This window comes from Canis lupus, chromosome 2, assembly GCF_003254725.2.
Source record: "Canis lupus dingo isolate Sandy chromosome 2, ASM325472v2, whole genome shotgun sequence".
NCBI classification, from domain to species: Eukaryota; Metazoa; Chordata; class Mammalia; order Carnivora; family Canidae; genus Canis; species Canis lupus.
The window spans coordinates 46,071,519-46,091,896 of record NC_064244.1 but is presented as its reverse complement, the minus strand read 5'-3'; the positions used below and the strand labels follow the sequence as shown (position 1 = coordinate 46,091,896).

Sequence of the window (20,378 nt, the reverse complement as noted above, 5' to 3'; positions counted from 1 at the left end):
CTCCCATTCATTCCTGAGTCATGCATGACGACGACTTTCACACTATTTACGTTCCGCCCCCGGACCAGCTCGGGGGACCGCCCGCGCGAGCAGAGCAGAGGGACGCGCCGCATCCAAAGGCTCGACCTCGCCTCCGTCCGCGTAGCCGCGGCGCTCCGGGCCGGCCCCCCCGCGGCTCCTCCCCCCGCGGTACCTGGCGGGGGCGGCGCCGGGCGGCGTCACGGGGGCGGGGGGGGGGGCGGGCAGGTGACACCCGGCGGCCTCCGCCCGCGCTCCAGCTCGCGGGGCGCCCGGGGCAGCAGGGGCCGCTGTGAGGAGCTCGCGCCGCCGCCGCCTCGGCTCCGCAACCCGCGGGGTGAGTGCGGGACTCCGAGCCCGGGGCCGGGCCCAAACTTTTCCGGGGCGCGGAGAAGAGATGGGGGGACGGACGGAGGGAGGGAGCCCCCGGCGGCCGGGCTCCGGAGCAGCCGGACGCAGGGAGCTGGGCGCGGGCGCGGGCTCGGGGTGCGGGGTGCGGGGTGCGGGGGCCCGGGAGCCGGCGCTTCGGAAGTTGTGGCGCCGCGGCCTTGGGGCGGGGGGCGAAGGCCCTTCCCGCCGCGCTCACCTGCGCGCTCCCTGGGGGCCCCTGCGCCCCCCGCCCCCTGCGTCCCCAAGGGCCGGCGCCCCCGGCCGCCCCGGGGCTTGACCCTCCGCGAGCGCTGCCTGGGCCGGGGGCCCCGCCTCTGCGGGCTGGCGGGCGGGCTCACCTGCGCGCTCCCTGGGAGCCCCCCCGCCCCCCATCCTCCAGGGGCCTGCGCCCCCGGCCGCCCCGGGGCTTGACCCTCCGCGAGCGCTGCCCGGGCCGGGGGCCCTGCTTCTCCGGGCGGGCGGGCTCGCTGGGCGCGCGGGGCGAAGCCCCGGCTCGACCTTGGCCACCGAGGTCACGTCCCCAGCTCCCGATCCGGCCTCGCCGGCCACCACCCGCCCCGAGCCCCGTCCTTTCTGCTCCCTGGCCCTCCGGGGCCGGCGGGAACTTGGGGGGCCGCCCCCCGAGCTCGCGCCGCAGGAGCGGGTGGGGAAGCCCGTGGTTGCATCCTCCGAGCTCCCGTCGGGCGAGCTTGGCCTTCCCCTCGGCAGGCGGCGCTGATTCGGCTCCCGGACGCCGAGCGGGCGCCCCTCGAGCTCCCCGGGGAGCCGGGGCGGGAGGGGTCGCGTCCTGCCCCGGCCCAGCCCCCCGTGGGGGCGGGAAACGCGCCCCACCCACCGAGGGGGAGCCGGGGCGAGCAGGCCTGGGCCCCGTGGCCGGGCAGCCCCTCGGGAAGCGCTGCCGCTGCACCCCGGCCGCAGGGGACCCCTGGTTCCCGATTCGCACTTCTCGCCCAGCGCCGCGAAGGGATCATCGTCCGCCGAGACCGCCCCTGCCTTCCCACCGCTCCCTCGCTCGGGGGTTCCCTACTTGGCAGTTCTGCTCCTGCTACCGGCCAGAAATGGTTCTCCCCAAGGTCGCCCAGGACTAGAGGAATCTTTTCCCCTCAACGGCAGGCACTTCTGTAGTGTGTGTGTGTGTGTGTGTGTGAGAGAGAGAGAGAGAGACAGACAGACAGACGGCCACTGTTCCAAGAACTTGCATTACCTCGTAATCCTCGCAAGGATCCTGTGAGGTTAAAGGATTCTGTTATCCTCATTTTACGGGCGAGGAAACGGATACGGCGTCCCTTGTCCCGGATCACGCAAGGAGCTGGAAGAGACTCCAGCTCAGGGGCTCTGGGCCCAACCACTCTGCATACCCTACAGCCTCACCAAGAATTCCTTTCTTCCTCCTTATGTCCTGACCTGAGCTCTTTGAAGCATCGCTGACCAGGTTCTCATCCTCAGATCTCTCTTGTGTGGTTTTGTACTAGTTTAGGTTCTTTTGTATGTTTATTTATTTATTTATTTTTTTTAGAGATCTCACAGAACCTTGCTACCTCAGTATCACCTCTAGTTATCTGATTTAAGATTCTGTGCTTTCCATGTGTCTTTACTCAGTTTTTTAGAGTATCATCTGTCAGTTTATATTCTTTTTTTTTATTAATTTATTTTTTATTGGTGTTCAATTTACCAACATACAGAATAACCCCCAGTGTCCGTCACCCATTCACTCCCACCCCCCACCCTCCTCCCCTTCTACCACCCCTAGTTCGTTTCCCAGAGTTAGCAGTCTTTACGTTCTGTCTCCCTTTCTGATTTTTCCCACACATTTCTTCTCCCTTCCCCTATATTCCTTTTCACTATTATTTATATTCCCCAAATGAATGAGAACATATAATGTTTGTCCTTCTCCTATTGACTTATTTCACTCAGCATAATACCCTCCAGTTCCATCCACGTTGAAGCAAATGGTGGGTATTTGTCATTTCTAATAGCTATTCTAATACTCCTTGCGGACTTGCCCTCTTTTGCCGCAAAGCATTTCTGGTTAATATCCTTTATGTCAGGGGCCCCATCATTATCCTAACTCAGCGGTCCTGTCTCATGTCACCTCTCTCCCAATCATGAAATCTCTCCACCTTCTACTTTGTGTCTTCCTTCTAGCGTTCATTGAGCCTTACCCCGTCCCTTGACCTCTCTTTCCCAGTCTTCCTGTTCCCTACCTCTGAACGCTCATTTATCACTTAACATTTGTCATTTTCTCCTCTTCGGTATCTTCTCTTGTAAATGTTCCGTGTCCACAGAAATACTGTAAATAGCTTAGAACACTACATCTGCAGTCCTTTCAAGTAGTAGTTGCTTGGTAAACGTTCGCAGAATATGATGCAGTATGACTTAAGGTAGTACACAGGTGGGTTTGGTGATGGTAGAAACTTTTTGAAAATGTTAAGCCAGGTTTTTAAAAAGTGTTAAGGAATTTGCGTTGGTAGACAAGGAGTTGCTGGCAGGCATTGGGGAAGGGTAGAAAAGCCTCTGCTGACTCTGTTGCTGCAGAGAGGAATCCAGTTATCCTGGCTAAGCATTAAAGTCAGACTTGTAGAAGTAGGACCAAATCGGCAGAGAATTATGAATCCTAATCTTACTTTAGCAAAACAAGATACGAAACCAACCACAGTAACTTACAAAAAACTCAAAAGCACCATCTTTTATTGCAAAATTTAACACATACATAAACATGCACAAAACATAAAAAAAAAAGATTACCGCAGTAGACAGCAGTAGAATAACAGTCTTATTATGGCAGTAGATGTGATGGTAGTGGGATGAAGCTGCAGACATGCCTAGGAGGAACCTTTTCCCAAAACTTCTGTATAAAGTGATGTGAGCCTGGACTAGTCCCAAGAGGAATTGTCAGGAAAGAACTGGCTGTGCTTGGCAGAGGTTCGAAGTGAGGAGAAGAGGAGGTGCCTGAATGATGAGACTAGGGAACCAAAGAGAGTTTTGACCCATGGAGCTTAATTCGACCACAGTAGATATTTTACAATTTTGCCTTTATCTCTCTCTGTTTTTTTTTTTAAGATTTTATTTATTCATGAGAGAGAGAGAGAGAGAGAGAGAGGCAGAGACACAGGCAGAGGGAGAAGCAGGCTCCATGCAGGGAGCCTGACATGGGACTCGATCCTGGGTCTCAAGGCGGCGCTAAACCGCTGAGCCAAACGGGCTGCCCTCTCTCTGTTTTTTCTATTAGCCAGTGTTCCTCTCTGATTTCCAAATCTAATTTCTCAAACTCCTACTCTTTGTGTTATATTCCAGCAATTGTCATGTGATTTCATAAACTAAGCCTCTACTGTTGAACAGGTGTATTAGCAACTATCATAAACAACCTAATTTACAGTGATACTTATCTTTGCAGATACTTCACTTAATGAATTGGGGTTTGTTTCTTTATGTCAGATATTGGAATGTACATAAAAGAAAATCCCTGTCCTCAAATGATTTGTAGTTGAGTGGACGAAATAGGAGTTTTTCTAATTTGTTTAATTGTTTATTCTCCATGGTGTACTATGTGTACAAACATCAGTTTTAGGATATAGAAGAATGCTATTTACCAAACAATTTTGGAGATTTTGTGTATATATTGGCATATTAAATTGAGAACTAACCTTGAATTTCAATCTAACATATCATATAGCATGGAAAGAAGCCTGCCATAAGTAAATTTTGAGAGATGAGTATATCTTAGATAAGTTTCTGTCATTCATCCAATTTGGACCACTCACAAGTTATAAAAACTTTTTTTTTAAGATTTTATTTATTTATGCATGTAAGATACAGAGAGGCAGAGACACAGGCAGAGGGAGAAGCAGGCTCCTTGGAGGGAGCTGAATGTGGGACTTGATCCCAGATGCTGGGCTCATACCCTGAGCCAAAGGCAGACGCTCAACCATTGAGCCACCCAGGTGTCCTAGTTATGAAAAACTTAAAAATGAATGCAAATTTAGTATTTTATAAGACTGGTTTTCTAAAAATATTGAGATTTCAAATATTCCTAATTTAAATATATTAAAAGCACATTTTATTACATTGCAAAATAAAATTATCGGGTTAATGACAGAAGTGGCCACACCATCATAAATATTTCTAAACAGGCTGTTACTCAGATGAACTAAGTTACTGTATCACATATGACATAAGTCTGCCGTGTGAAATACAAATTTTCATCCATCTTGGGAAGCAACCTCATGGCCTTTTGAACACCAGCAACCTCTCTTCTTTTCCTCTCCGAAATAAGGTAATAAAGCTATAAATCTAGCCGAAATTAGGGAGTTTCAGAAGTTGCATATTTAACAAACATTTAAATGAGTGCCAGTTCTGTGTCAGGTAAAGTGGCCAGCAGAATGCTAAAGCCAGGCCAGGGCCTCAGGGAGATAAACAATTACAGTGCAGTGCTATCAGCTATGAGCCATACGGAGTGTTGGGGAAGCCGAGTGGAAGAAGGCAGACACAATAGTCCTCCTGAGCCAGAAGAAGAAAGAGTGGGAGTTAGGGCAGCATAGAAATGAGGTGAGGGCAGGAAATCAGATCCTGATTGGCCGAGAGAAGGCCAATGCCTTGCAGAAAGTGGAAATAGTGTAGAACAACTGCAGAGGAGGGTGTGAGGTGAGGTTGCATAAACCCACAGGGGCCAGTTTGCTGAGAGCCTTTTTTGACCCGAAGGATTTGGATTTTATCTTAAAATCAGTGGGTACCCATTGAAGACAGGAAGAAAGTGAGGGACTTGTTCACATTTGAATTTTAAAAGCGACTCTCTGACATTTGTATCTTCTTCACCTTCCTGAAACCTCTCCTCCTCTTGTGGAGGCTCTCTCTCTCTCTCTCTCCACTACCTGAGTCCTAGCTCTTAGCTGTTTCTCTTTGGAAAGGACAGCTTCCCCCAGCGTTCACGTTGGATGTCTTGATTATGCTCTGTTTGCAAAAACAGTTTTGGAACAGAAAATAAGCTTTAAGAATGTTCTTTTGCCTCATGTTTATAAAGTGTTTAAGCTTGCATTAAAGTTTTAAATCTTCTCTTGCCCGGAGTCAAACGTTTTGGCATCTTTTAGGTAGCCTCATTGTTGGAGCAAGGTACTTTACATGCATTTTCTCATGAATCCTCTGAAGCTGTCAAGGTCTGTACCATGATTCTCATCATACACATGGGTGCAGAAAATTGAAGAGGGGTGCTCAAGTCAAGAAAGCAGAAAGAGTGCTCAGATACATTCTTGGAAGCATGCAGCGCCATTTGAATGCAGATAAAAGCTACAATGTTTAGGCTCCTCCTACCCTGCCTACTAACTCCGTGGGTTGATATTTTAGAGGGTATAAGACACACTAGGGTTCTGATATCGACCGGTAGTTTGATGAGGGGATATGGGCAACCATACAGATAAACTTGATTTAGGCTTTTTAGAGTCAGTGATAGAAATGGAAAAACTAGTAAAAGAAGGTTTCGCTAGTAGTTCCTCATGTAAATACAGCCCCTCCTCCTTTCTGTCTCACGTTTCTGGATTTTGTCTTAATAGCACATTTATGGCTTATTTGTTTATTATAATCAAATGATAGAATAGGGACAGAGCAAGAACAGTAAAGGGTGCTCATATTTAAGGATGACTTATCCCAGGTCTGTCCATAAGTTTCTTTGCCTACTCCCATTCTTATCTTTTTCCTACGTTCTCTAGGCAGATACTGCTGTTTTTGGATCCTGTGGGTTAAAAAGATTTGTGTCTCAGAAGCAAACAAATAAACAAACTAGTGCTGACCTGACATTTTAATCCCTCTACTGTTTTTCTTTTCTTTTTTTTTTTTTCTTAAGATTTTATTTATTTATTCAGGAGAGACAGAGAGAGAGAGAGGCAGAGACACAGGCAGAGGGAGAAGCAGGCTCCCCATTGAGCAGGGAGCCTGATGTGGGCCTTGATCCCAGGATCCTGGGATCAGGACCTGAGCCAAAGGCGGATGCTCAACCACTGAGTCACCCCAGTACCCACCCCCCTGATGCTTTTCATTCAATTAGCCAGAAGACACATGCTTATACCTTCAGCTTCTTAAATTCTAACAGGTGTGACTTTAACTTGAAGAGAGATAGGAGGTGGAAGTCACATTCCTAGGCAACCAGAGTCCAGATACCGATTATTCCCTAGTGGAGAGTTCCTGAATAAATGTAGAGTGGAATTTGAAAAATAACATTGCAGGAAGTACTATTCATTGTTCAAAGGGAGGGGAAGAATTAGGTAGTAGATAAACATTAAATATAGCTCATGTTTCTTAAAAAAATATTAGATTATACGTGAGTACTTGCCATTTCTCTAGGTCAGAGATAGATGTTGGCAATTGCATATGGTTTATCCTAATAAAAAGACAGTCGTTTTGACATCTATCCAGTTGACGCGATGAGCTGAGCCTACACTCTTGATTTCCCCTGATAACAGACTAAGTGCAGCCAGGCCTGGCAAACATGGGCTACTATTGCCTGTTTCCTGATCCAGCTGCTGGATAACTGCCTCAACAGAAGTCTATTGTATTTATTGTAAACCTGTTGGTGCCAGTTATACTTGTCATTGTGATTAGACCATTTAAATATCAGTAATAGTTATGTAAATCTATGACACATAAGTGCAAAAGGAAAGAGTATTATTTCTGTGAAAGGAATATTGAATTCTTTACAGAGGGTCTATTCAAGGGAGTAACTAAAAAAGTGAGCAGAAAAACTGTGAAAGATTGGAGAGAAAGTTGTGAAGATTTGAAAGAAAATATCCTGACTTTGCAAGTTTATTGTTTTGTCTTTGTTTTTTAGTTTTCAGTCCACTAAGAAAATTAAAACTGGAAATTGTAGGAAATCCTGACTGTGGTTTGTATAAGAAAAATTGGGGAGAGGAATTCCTCAAGGAAAATCTTGGAATTACTTTGGGAAATTAATACATATTTATATGTCTTAAGGTAAAGTAAATGTTTACGGTATGTACAATTTTTTTAAAAACAATTTTTTTAAAGATTTATTTATTTGAGAGAGAGGAAGCACATGCATGCAGTGGGAGAGGTAGAGAGAAAAGGAGAATCCTGAGTAGACTCCATGCTGAACTTGGAGCCTGAAATAGGGCTCCATCCCAGGAGCCTGAGATTCCAACCTGAGCTGAAACCAAGAATCAGACACTGGAGCGACCGGGCCACCCAGGCACCCCAAACAATTTTTTTGATTAACCAGCCAGAACCAGTCAAAATTGCTGCTGCTGTTATGTTTGGTGCCATAGCATGCTAAGCAGTCACAGCCTTTGCCTCTGTAGTTATTCCGTGGGCCTACGTTAACAAAAGAAAACTTTGCCACATGGAGATTTTTTGTCTTTGCTTACTGCATCGTCCTAATGGCACATAACTCATATTTCTGATTTTAAATTAGGTTTTTAGCAACCATATAACATTTAGGTTTATTTTAATAATGTAAACCAGGATATAGATCCTAGGGCTGATTTCCATCTCCTTTGAGTTCCATAAAAGTTAAAATCAAAAATTGAAAAAAATAAAGCTTATAGTATTAGCTAAAGTCTATTAAACTTAATATGTTTCTTAGTGTTACTAAGCTGCACAATTTGAATTAGGCAGGGTGTTACTTATTTTAGATTCAAATACTAATTTTAGAACTATAATAATTATTTTCTGAACCATTATGGCAAGTTAGTGAAAAAAGACCAAACCTGTAAAATAAAAAAAAATAAAAGTACATTTTTGTAGTATTAGCATTTATTGAATACTTGCTATATGCCTGGCATTAGAATACATTTTACATGTGCCTTATCTTCTTTAATCTCCATAGTAGCCCTACTGGGAAGGTCAAATTGTTCCCATTTCCTAGACAAGGAAACTGATACAGTGTTTGAAGTTAAGTAATATGCCCAAAGCCAAGTGGTTAGTAACAGAATTAGGCATCAGATCCATTTTGTTCTGAACCCTAGTGTTCATATGCCCATGCTCTTACCACTTTTTAAAAAAAAAATTTATTTATTTGAGTGAGAGAGAGGGAGCACAAGCAGGGGCAGAGGGAGAAACAGATTCCCCACTGAATGGAGAGCCCAAAGTGGGACTCAATCCCAGGACTCTGGGATCGTGACCTGAGCTGAAGGCAGAACTTAATTGACTGAGCCACCTAGGAGCCCCTCCTCTCACCACTTTATAAGGAAGTACTTTTCACCTGAATTTTCAATAGAGAGGTTTTTTGGTTTTTGGTTTTTTGGAGAGGTGATTCTAGACATTATCAGCAGAAGGAGAGAAAAGAGGCAGCCAGTATAGGATGTGTTAATGAAGATGATACTCTCACATGGCTACAGGCTCCTGGGCTTCACTCCCACTGGATTAATGCCTCAAAGTTGTACTAGCACCTAAGGGGTAAAGAGGTGGAATGTTTGCTGGGACATGAGCATGTAGATAATTTCTTAATAACATGTTAAAGTGTTTTGGCTTGGAAAGAACCTTTGCAATCATTTAGGCCAACTTTGTCTTTGACAGATGAGGAACCTGAAGCCCAGTGAGGCCAAGTCATTTAAGCCACAGCCACAGGCCTGTTTATCATCCTGGGGCCAGAAACAAATTCTCCTTATCAGAGTCCAAGTGCCTTACTAGCCTATTCATCTTTTTTTCTTTATTAGACTTAATTCTGAACATGCCCTTACTACTGAATTTTGAAGTTCCTAAATTGCCCCAGCCCATCTTTGTCTACAAATAACAATATTGATTACTCCCTATACCTTACTGTAGAATATGAATGGGGCAAGGATTATGTTTCCCCCATGTTACATGTGGAAAACCTAAAGCTCAAAGCAATACGATGATATCCTCACGCCTATGGATTATAAAACTTAATCCTGAGCGATAATTGAAAATGTAAAGGAATAAAAATGTATTATCTTAGCAAAGATGGCTGAACCATCCAGCTCAAGCCATGTTGTCTCATGGAGCAATCCCTTCCTGTGCGCGTTCTCTTTCTTTAGTCCACTGCTCGGCTGGGCACTCACTGAAAAATCTGCCAACCCCCAACCATTGGTCTTCACCAAGTCATCAATAGAGCAAGGATGGTTGTTAGTCATCTCCTTATGACCAGGCAAGTAGGTGTCGCAGCAGCTGCCGCTGTTTCTCCTCCTCCTTCTTTGCTCTGTGTGTCCCAAATCCTTTTGCCTTAATCATCTCAGTCCTTATTGCAACCCTGTGTGATATGCGCTATTAACTCAATTTTAGAAACCAAAAATCTAGACTCCAGAAAATGTAAATTATTTTTGCCAATGTCACTTAGGTGGTGAGTGGTAAACCTGGGTCAGCAATACAGATGTTCTGACTGTACATCCTGCCACTGTGTGTGACCTCTGAGTCGATTTCCACATCTTTAGAAAAATACCATGGAAGAGGGCAGAGGGTATGCCTAGGAAAGAGGACAGTTGTGAAGTTGTAAAGAGGACAGTTTGTATATGCTAATATATAATTTACATTCCACTTTTTCAAAAAAGATTTGAAATGCTCATAACAAATATATTAAGATCCAAGCATAAAAAGGGAAAATGTAGGTAATATAGTTGTGGTGAGTGGAACACTAAATTTTAACTATTAGCTAGGAGCTCGTATTAAGAAGTAAGAGAATATTTCCACAGTTCTCATGGTTTGGTTTTTTTAAAAGAAAAAAAAGGCAGCCCCTGTAGCTCAGCGGTTTAGTGCCGCCTGCAGCCTAGGGTGTGATCCTGGAGGCCCGGGATCGAGTCCCACGTTGGGCTCCCTGCATGGAGCCTGCTTCTCCCTCTACCTGTGTCTCTGCCTCTCTCTCTGTGTGTGTCTATGAATAAATAAATAAAAATCTTTAAAAAGTAAAAAATAATAATAAAAATAAAATAAAAAATAAAAATAAAACATGAACGTGTCAGGCGGTATCTTCCCCCAGACATGAATTGTAGAAGGATTTATCATGTAGCTTCTTAACAAAAAGATCTTGAATAACTCATGTGTAATATTTGGAACAACAGTTTTGCTAAAGACAGAGATATTTTTTAAATTAGTATTGGTTCTTGATAACTCATTTATCGTGGACATTAATGAAAGTAAACCCTTTGAAAATGTTTCTCCAAAGTCTCTAGGGCTGGGCTAATAAAGCCTAGATTCTCATAATGATAGACAATAATAACTCACACAAGGTAGAGCAGGGCTTCTTAATCTAACATTGGTCTCTGGATGGAATTCAGAAGGCCTGTAACTCTCCAAAACATCAAATTTGTATACACATGTAATCAGAAACATGGCCCATATAGCACTTTAGTCTCAAAGGATAAAAGCTATTGATTTAGGAAAGACATGAAATAATATATGTAAAATGCTTAATAAAATTTAACTGGAAAAGAATTTGCCTTTAATGTTACGGTGGAATAAAGCATATAATGTTGACACAAACCAACAGTGTAGACTTTATCCATGTTATAAGAATGCAGTTAGTACTAGATAGTTAGAGCCTTGCAAAAAGATACCATCTGCATGCCTGGTAGTTTTCATTTCTGTTGTCCTAGCTCTCTAGAAATAAAGGCTTCTACTTATTTATGAACTAATAAACATTGCCCATTTACTATGGGCTGGACACTGGAGATGTAAAAATCTAGAAGTCACATTTTCTCCTCATTTCTGTCTTTATCTTATGCTCACATCCAAATTAGCAGCAATTGTGTCAGCGACATCTGCAGAACATATCCTGAATCTATCAACTTCAATAAACGAATCCTTCTGTCTCACTGCAATCAATGCTTTACCGAGCAACCAAGTTCATTTTTAAAAACATAAGTCAGATCCTGTCACTACTTTGCCTAAAAGCCTCTGATGAGCATTTCATTTTGCAAGATGTGGATTTCTAGAGGTAAATGGTAGCTGTGGTTGCACAACATGAATATACTAAATATTGCTGAACAATACACTTAAAAATTGTGAGGATGGTAAATTTTATGTTATGTGTATTTTACTGTAAGTTTAAAAAAGGAAAATAAATCATCTGCAACAACAACAACAACGCCTCCCATGGTTTCCCTAGTTGGACTTAGAATAAAACCCCTGCTCTTTAACTGAGGCCTCGCGATCCTGCATGTCCACATCCCCGAGGCATCCAGCATCATTGTCCTCCTTGTGCTCTGCTTGCTGTTCCTCTGACTTACTTAGTGTATTCCTGCCTCCAGGCCTTTACCCGTGTTGTCTCCTCCAGGACCGCTTGCCCTTCTTCACATCTTCTCAAATGTTCTAGCTCTTTCTGACTACCCTTGTGTTATTGGAGCCCCCTGCCCTTGGTGACTCTATTGTATCACTCTGTTTTATTTCATTTTCTTATGAACTTTTGCCATTATTTGTCTTATTTATGTTTGTGTTTGTCTTTGCTTCCTTGTGTATTTTCCCATGAAGGTAGATTGCATGAGACTAGAGATCTTGCTGTATCCTTAGTGTGGAGAAGGGTGCTTGGCACATAGTAGGTTGTTCAAATATGTGTTGAATAAATGAATGGAGGTGTAGTCCCTTCCCCCAAGGACCTTGTGGTTTCTGTTATTGAGTCTCAGTCTCGGTTGTAATTCTTCGCAAGGTCTTTGAGAGCCTCTCAGCTAGGTCTTACACAGAGAATGGGCAACTAGTTCTGCACAAAATAAAATGATGTGAGTAAGGAGTAGTAGAAGGAGAGCCAAAAGAGTCAAAACACATGAACTATTTCTTCTTTTCTCATTCAAGAATTGAGAGAAACTTTTCTCTCTTCTGTCTCCTTCTTCACCTAAAAAAACAAAACAACAACAAACCCAAAAAGCATAAGAGAAAACAAAAATGTAGCTATATATCAATATCCAGGCATGAACCCTGCCCAAGCTAAGCTTAAAATGAAAATGGCATATGATACTATATATCACAGTCCCAGAAATTCCTAATTCCACTGGACCATTTGCTCCTCGAGAGTCAATTATGAGCCCTCAATCGTATTATTCAACAAGAATGTCTTGCCAATGGGCAGCCCGGGTGGCTCAGCGGTTTAGCGCCACCTTCAACCCAGGGCCTGATCCTGGAGACCTGAGATTGAGTCCCACGTCGGGCTCCCTGCATGGAGCCTGCTTCTCCCTCTACCTGTGTCTCTGCCTCTCTCTGTGTCTCTCATGAATGAATAAATAAAATCTTTTTTTTTTTTTTAAAGAATGTCTTGCCAAAATGAGTCCATAATCTTACCAATCTATCATTCCAGAATTAACATATCTAGCATGTAGTTCCCCAATGAGCATTCAAACTCACCTTTTCCATCCTGCTGTCAAACTACAGGCCATTTTGTAGATAACTAGAGTTTCATGTTCATGTTTTTCATTAATATTTTTCATGGTAAATATAAAAGAAAGTATAGAGATTTATGACAGAGACAGATTTTCTGTGCCTGATGTGAAAAATCATACTTTCATGTAATCAGAAAAATCAGATTGTTTTCTATGATAACAGTGTTTGTTGCCTTTAGAAATTGGAAAACATAACAAAAAGTAGCAAAACAAAACAAAACAAAAAAGCATGTAACAAAAACAGACCTCACCTATAATCCCACCAAACAGAAATTATCATTTCTAAACATTTTGATAAATTACTTTGCAGTCTCTTAAAGCAATTTTTTAAATATTGAAGTTTTTTTCTTGAGGAAAAAGAACTGACAACTATTTAGATAAAGAACAAGAATCACCTAAGTATTTGAAGAAAAAAAAAAACCTTACAAACATTTGTAACATGGGAATTTTATTTCTTCCTTTAAAGAAAACTCATATTAAGGGAATTTCCAAACATTTGTAAAAGTAGAATAATATAATGAACAGGATGAACACATCACCAAGCTCATGGCTCATGGCTCTTGGCTGAGAGAGTAGTTGATTTGGAATCAGAGTGACAGGGGAGGGTAAAGGGTAAGCGGGATCCAGTTGATCCAGTCTATGATCAGGAATTTTGAGCTTGATTCTAAATTACGTTACAAATTGCTGGAGGGTTCTGAAAAGAGAAGAGACCTGGTCAGAGTGTTCTGAGTTGGGCAATTCAGGTTGCTGGCTTGTCACCTGTCAGTGGAGAGGAAACTAGAGTATAAAAATAAGGGAGGTTGATCCCTTGAAGCAGCACAAAGCCTCTGTGGACTAAGGACAGAGACAGTGTAGGAAAAGTGGAGGAGAAGGTCTGGATGAGGAAAAGATAGGAGGCCAAGGTTTCAAGCCTAGAAACATGGGTGATTTGTGGTGTCCAAATAGGTCTTGGGAAAAGTGGGTAGGTAAATGCTTTTCTTGAGATTCTGGAAATTTCTTCATTTCTGTTCACTGGTAATCATTGCAGGTTAAGTGAATAAAATAAATGCTCATTTATAGAATCTGAGACTTTTAACCAAGGGAGCCTCTTCCAGCAATTCCTTTATGATGGGGCAGTTATAATTTGTATTTGTGAGATATTTCACAAATCAGGTGATTGAAACTCATAATGGTACCTAAAGCCAGAAGAACTAGAATTTCTCCCTTGCTTCTCTTCTCTCCCACCAGGAGGAGAATCCATGGAAGTTACTTATGTATCTCATGTAAAATTAAGAAGAAAAGTCTTTCTTTGTTTATCTAGAAATACATTTGTAAATATTTGCCATGACTACTCTTATAGAAGAGTTATTGTTCTCATCTTGTATTACCTGCCATTTCTGTTTGCTGATGCCGAGCTATTGTTTGAAAGGGCCACACTGAGACAATATTGAACTAAGCCATATTTTTCTGTCCAGACAAATTGTGTGTGTGTGGCGGGGGAATGTTAGTGTAAGTTGTTGCTTCTGAGATCTTTCATACCGAAATTATTTTACCTAAAAATTAACTAATGCTATTTAGAAATACCATCCTGTATTACAAATATATTTTATATACATTATGCATTAAATCAATATGTGCACTAGCCTAGGAATGTAACTGTACTTTCCTTGGGAAAATCTTTTCTTTGGTTAAAATAACCAAATTATAGATTTCATTTTCAATTGGAGATATCTTTTGCATTCGTGGAATAAATGCAAATCTTGTGTTAAATCTATATTAGTTTTTAATTTGTTAAACAAAATGGAGAAACCTTAATAATAATCATTTTATGAAAACTGATGAAGGTTGTGTAGATACAGGAATAGCATGCTAACTCAGAGGACATGTATCATGAAGTTTAGATACCTAAGTGCTGTTGGAAATTAGTAAGAAAGCAGAGAAATCATCCCTGAGCAGAGAAAACTATATCCTGAAGTCCATTGAGTAAATCTATACTTGACCCATAGGGAGAGCCTCTGGTGTTTAATAATAGTCTATTTAGCATTGTTTTAAATATTCCAACATCCTTGGTTATTTCATTTCCTGTCCCATAGCAGATTAGGGACAGCAAATTAGAATGAGTATAATCTTACAGAAACGGGAATGCTGGTAAGAAGCCAAGTGTGGTGGCTAACAAGCTCATAGGGAGGAGACAGGAAATCTGTTAAAAGCAGAGGCAGGTATCTGAAATGCCTGGCGATTTGGAACTTCTTAGTGTAGGGCAAATGTCATAGCTCTAGCCCTGATAGTCACAGAGGGCACTGCTGTGATACCACTGCTCTCAATAATATCCCCAAACCATCCAGGCAAGTGCAGTGTAGAAGATGATTGTAATCTTTCAAAAGATGTTTGTCTTTTTTTTAAGTACTTCTTAAAGTAATTATACCTACAGATAAGCATTTCTGTTATCTAAAATGTTTACTTCAACGGAACACTGCATTCCAGTGGATAAGGCTGAATAAATGAATTGTACCCATAAATAGAAAAGCAGGATGAAGTAGTTTAATCTTACTATTGGTTACTTTTCTTATTCACAATTTTCTTTGGAACCACTTGTGTTTCTTCCTTTTATGGGCTTTTTTGTATATTTCGTGGATGTGTATTATGTGTTGTATAATACTTGTCCCGTGTTCAAGTAGTGAGAAAGACTCGTATGATTACTATGTTCTTTAGGATTCATCAATCCACATGACCTACCTCTAGGTACCATTTCCTTCCCCTAATGGGTCCCCTGCCCTATATTCCTTTTCCTACCTGGACCCAATCTGTTACTGCCAATTCTGGTGTGTCTGAAACGCAAGGTGTTAGAGACCAGTTGACTCCCACTTTTCCCCTCATTTTTGTAATTCTCAGTTACTGCCTTAAGGAGAAACCCCTTACTGGGTATTACAGCCTTTCTGTTGTCTTCTACTCTTAGCCACACTTTCATCTCTGTCTTTTGTGCTTTGAAACCATCTTCCGTTGTGTTCACGAACTCTCTTTGGTCCTCAGTCCTATCACCTTCCTGCCTCTGAAGAGCTTATATTCTAGAAAGTTATGGAGAAGTAGGGGGAATCACATAGAATATTGGTGAGATGTAGATAAATAATGGTAAAAGTGCTAGGGAGAAAAATAAAGCAATAAAGATAGGAAAGTTTGTAGTAGTGGAGTTCTGAAGGTGATATGTTCGCAGACATCTGAAGAAAGTAAAGCCACAGCCATGGCAGATACCTTCAAGAAGAGAATTCTAGGTGGTGGGGATAGTGGTTTCAAATGCTTTAAGGCAAGAGCATTCTTGATGTGTCCAAGGAAGGACAAGGAACCCAACATGGCTGAAGCTAAGAAAAGAAATGGAAAGGAGGAAGAGCCAGAGAGCTTGTCAGGGCCCAGATCATGGAGAGCAGTATGGCCCATTGTGAGATAAAAAGACGTTGCCATGTTTTCGGCAGAGAAGTGATAGGACTTGGGTATTTTTTATTTGTTTTGTTTTTTCCTCTAGTATGAAGAATACATTGAAGAAGAACAAAAGCGACACCAGAAAGACCAGTTGGGAGGCTGGCTATAGTAGTAAATCAGATAAGGGACAACAGTGATTTGGACCACCATTGGAATGAAAAATGGCTGGATTCTAGAACATGTTTAGAAGACAGAGTTGTCAGGATTTGCTGATGGGTTTGATGTTGAGGTGAGAGAAATGGAGGCTTTCTCCCATGTTGAAATGTACTAAGGTAGACTGGCCAAAATTCCCCTCTCTCTCTTCTCATTGCCACATCTGAATCAAACTGTTACTTTTTCACTTTTGTAATAAAATAAAGCAAAATTCTCCTTCTCTAAATGTCTTGCTCTGGGACTCTGAACTTTCTGCTTTCTTAACCCTCTTTGCTTATAGTTTTCCTCCTGGGTCCAATAATGCATTGTGGACTTTGGCATCTGACTTGTCCACCTCCATCCCCACACCTGCAGTCACTGTGGGAGACTTCAAAAATCCTTTTTGATGCCAGCATGTGAGTAGCTTTGTCAGAGTTCCTTGTCTGCCCCAGCTGTGATCCTATCTACAGCCCTGAAGCCACTTGCTTTCATAGCCATTCCCTAAGCCTTCTCATTTGCACCAGAAGAAAGACCTATACTATTCCCTCTTCAAACCATCGTGTCACTTCACTTCTTATGCCTCCCTCTCTTCACTCTCAGAGAGACCTTAGTTTTTTGCTCAGTCTCTCAGCAATATACTTGGTTCAACTTTCATATGTCTCTGGCCAACCACTGTCTCCTGATTGACCCTACAATAGTCCTCTGTACATATATCGAGGCAGCTGAACAGTATTGCAGAAGATTGGATGAAATGGTGAATCTATCAATTCAGGGTTTCCAGTCTCATTTTAACTCTGACCTCTAGTTACTTCATCCTTCTGCTCAGTGACTCTCAATCCTGATTGCACAATAGAAGTCTCTGGGAACTTTCAAAAAACCCAATGCCTGGGCTGCCAAGGCCTAGTACATCTGAAATTCAGGGGTGGAACTCAGACATTGTATTTCTTAATCTCCAGGTGATTCTATTGTGCAACCAAGATTGAGAAGCACTGCTTTAAATTTGTCCTTGAAGGATTTTAGTTTTTCCATTCCTGTCACAAGCTATCCTAGTCTTCACATGCTCTCTAGAACCACCCCATTGAACCCGATTTTATAAACTCTCAGCCATTGGCCTCACTTCCTACTTTGCTAGAAAAATTAAAGCTTTTGTTGCTGAATCCCTTTAATTTTTTGTCCTCATTTAGTCCAATAAACATTTAGTTAGGGCCTAGTGTGTTCCAGGCATGGCTCAATGCTAGACATCGAGCATAGATGTGATGAAGGGGACAGACATAGCCAATGCCTTCCTGGAGTTTACCGGCTAGTGCTGCATACAGGCAGATCAGTGAGGCAATTCTAGCACATGGTAAGTGCTATGGTGAGGTAATAAGGTGCTACTGAAGCAGCTAGGTAGGGCCCTAATCCAGACAAGGACCCTGGGGAAGCCTTACTTCCCTCTTAAGGAAACTCTTCTATGTCTTGGCCTCCTTTCTCTTTTCCCTTCTTGGAGGATGAGACGTCACCCTGCTCCAGTGGAAGAAGAGCACCATCTTTGTATCTGTCTCCATTCTCTCCATTTCTCCTTCAGACCTGCATTGGTTGTTCCTCCTTGTTTCTCTCTATTGTTTCTTCCTCTCACTGTAAACATACTTAAAGTTTTTCCCAAAATGATAGAACTTGGTTTTGCATCTCCTTTCTCTTTTTCTGCCTTCTCACACAGGCCTCTTGAAAGCAGCCTGTCCGATGCCTTCTGTTACTCATCAGCTTTTATGTTTTGGTTTCTCCCTCATCACTCAGCTTTATCTTCCTAAAGTCACAGGGGCTTCCAGGTTGACCTAAGTTGGTGAAGACTGTTCAGCTCTGTCACATGGGCCTCTCTGTGCATGTGGCTGTGTTATCGGTGTTCCTTCCTCAGAGTTTTCTCCACTTTTCTTCCTGTGATTCTGTATGTGCTCATTTCTTCTGATGTCATCTCCCTTGTAAAATTTCTTCCTTTAGCCTATGGCTTATAAAGGACGGTATTCTCCCTTGGTTTGTCCTTATACTACTTGTCCTTTCCCTCATTCACTCATTAATGTAGTTTTAATCACCATCTAGATGTGAAAGCTTTCACAATCTGTCTCTTCCACCTTGACCTTTCTCCCAGGTACTTACTAGGCATCTCCACCTGAACGTTCCATAGATTCATCCCACTGAAATTTACAAATCCTTTGTCACTTAAACTGTTCTTCTTCCTGTGTTCCTTATCTTGTCTGGTGGTGGTACAACCATGCACATTGTCTCTCAAACCAAACCAGAAATTTCAGTCATGTTCAGTCATTTCAACATGACTTTCCTTAATCCTGTCTAGTGAACCACTTAACCCTTCCTATATTGACTCATAAATATTTCTTGACTTTGTGTCTACCACCACTGCACATCACCCAACTATCTCTACCCTTGTTGAAGCTTTTAAGCATTTTTCACTGGGATGTTTGTAGTTAAATCCTAGTTGATGTCTCTACCCTTAGGATCACCCCCTCACATTCATTCTTTACCCAGCTATGTTACAACACTGGTCTAAAATCCATCAGAAGCTCCCTCTGCCTGTAGCTAAGGCTTTCAGTGAGCACTGAGGGGTTGCTTTTGGGGTAAGCTTTGGGGGATGTGGTAGGACATTGGAAGAATTGTCCAGTTGAATTAGTTTACATAATTATGCTTCTATGTAATATTTCACCTTTTGAAAGTTTTCTATTGCCTGTGCAATATCTTTTCTTGTTATTCCTTATTGGCACTTCTTTCTCAGTGCATTTGCTCATCCTGGTACCTCAAAGTGCTCACTTCCTCCCCATCACTAAGAAGGAGCTTAGATCTCATATCTTTCAGGAAGTCTTTAATCATTCATGTCGGTAGGGATTTTATTCACTGATATTTATTGGACAACTGAATTGTTTTAGGCAACCAATAACATCTCAGGAAGTGGGAGATGAGAACATACTCGAGTGCGTTAGAGCAGTGTTTTTCAGACTGTCTGTCGTGGACCAATTGAGCTTTTTGTTGTTTTTGGTCTATTATGGACCAAGAAGTGGTCTTGTTGCATGTGATTAAAATGCAGTTTGCGCCACATGTGACTCACACAAATTCAACAACACCCAAACTGGTCTATATCTTGTTTAACAAGTATCACATATTTGGATGTCACTGCAGTGTCCAATTGCAATAAATGTTTCTAAATGTTTACACTTGATTTCTGAAGTAGCTTGATCCACAGGTAATAAGCCATTTGTACATGTACAGTCCACAGGCTATGTTTGAGTAGCACTGCACTCAAGCTCTGCTGTCAATGTGATGGTAGAAGACAAGACAGCTTACATCAGGGGCTCAGAAGAGACCAAACACTTTCCCTGAATGGTTGAGGAAGGAAGGGGAGTAGCAATCCTCTTAGAGGAGGTCAAAATCTTAAAAAATGAGATCTGCTTATCAGCTAGGTAAACATGGCTTTTTAGCTATGAGAAAAAATTGGAGCATAGAGCAGCCTGGGACTACTAAGTTTATCACAGTAGGTGCATAGTGCAAGGGGGCTGCTATAATATTAGGGATGAGACTGGAGTTGGGTTGACTTTTATTAATTCTTGCTAAGAATCAGCTATGTAGCAGATCCTTCCTAGGCCCTGGGATTAGAAGCCAAGGAGAGGCATTTTTTGCCCTACTGGAGCTTAGAAGAGTTGCTAGGGGTAGCTAAGGAGTTAGACTTTTACTTGTAAGCCGTCTTCAAAGGATTTTTGAGCTGGCACACAGCATGATCAGTTTAATTCTTGGAGGGATGGCTCAGGTGGATTATGGGAAATGATGGCTAATGAATCTGGAAGGTTAGTTGAGAGGTAAGTAAGCCAGGCAAGAGAATGCTAAGTGTCGGGAAGGAGCAGTCAGGGATTGAGAAAAGCAGTAGGGAAAGGAACTTTAATGAGAAATATTATTAGGGTGATATAAACCACAGATCTTGAGGGGTCAGTGGAGTTTTGGATGGCTTGCAACTTCTGCCTTGTGATAAGGTTGATGGTATAACTCATTGGGGAAGATCTTTTTAAATGGGGAAGGGATTAG

At 42.4% G+C, this 20,378-nt stretch overlaps 1 protein-coding gene across 3 annotated transcripts in view; it reads left to right on the top strand.

The window, feature by feature from the left end:
• The first annotated feature begins 210 nt into the window (after positions 1–210).
• Positions 211–20,378, top strand: part of ELOVL7 (ELOVL fatty acid elongase 7) — a 75,708-nt gene continuing 55,540 nt past the window's right edge. For 2 of the 3 annotated variants that reach the window (XM_025447098.3, XM_025447094.3), the window contains exon 1: positions 211–355. The gene's annotated coding sequence lies outside the window, so the exon portion shown is untranslated. The remainder of the gene's footprint in view (positions 356–20,378) is intronic. The other variant, XM_025447095.3, reaches the window with a different exon arrangement.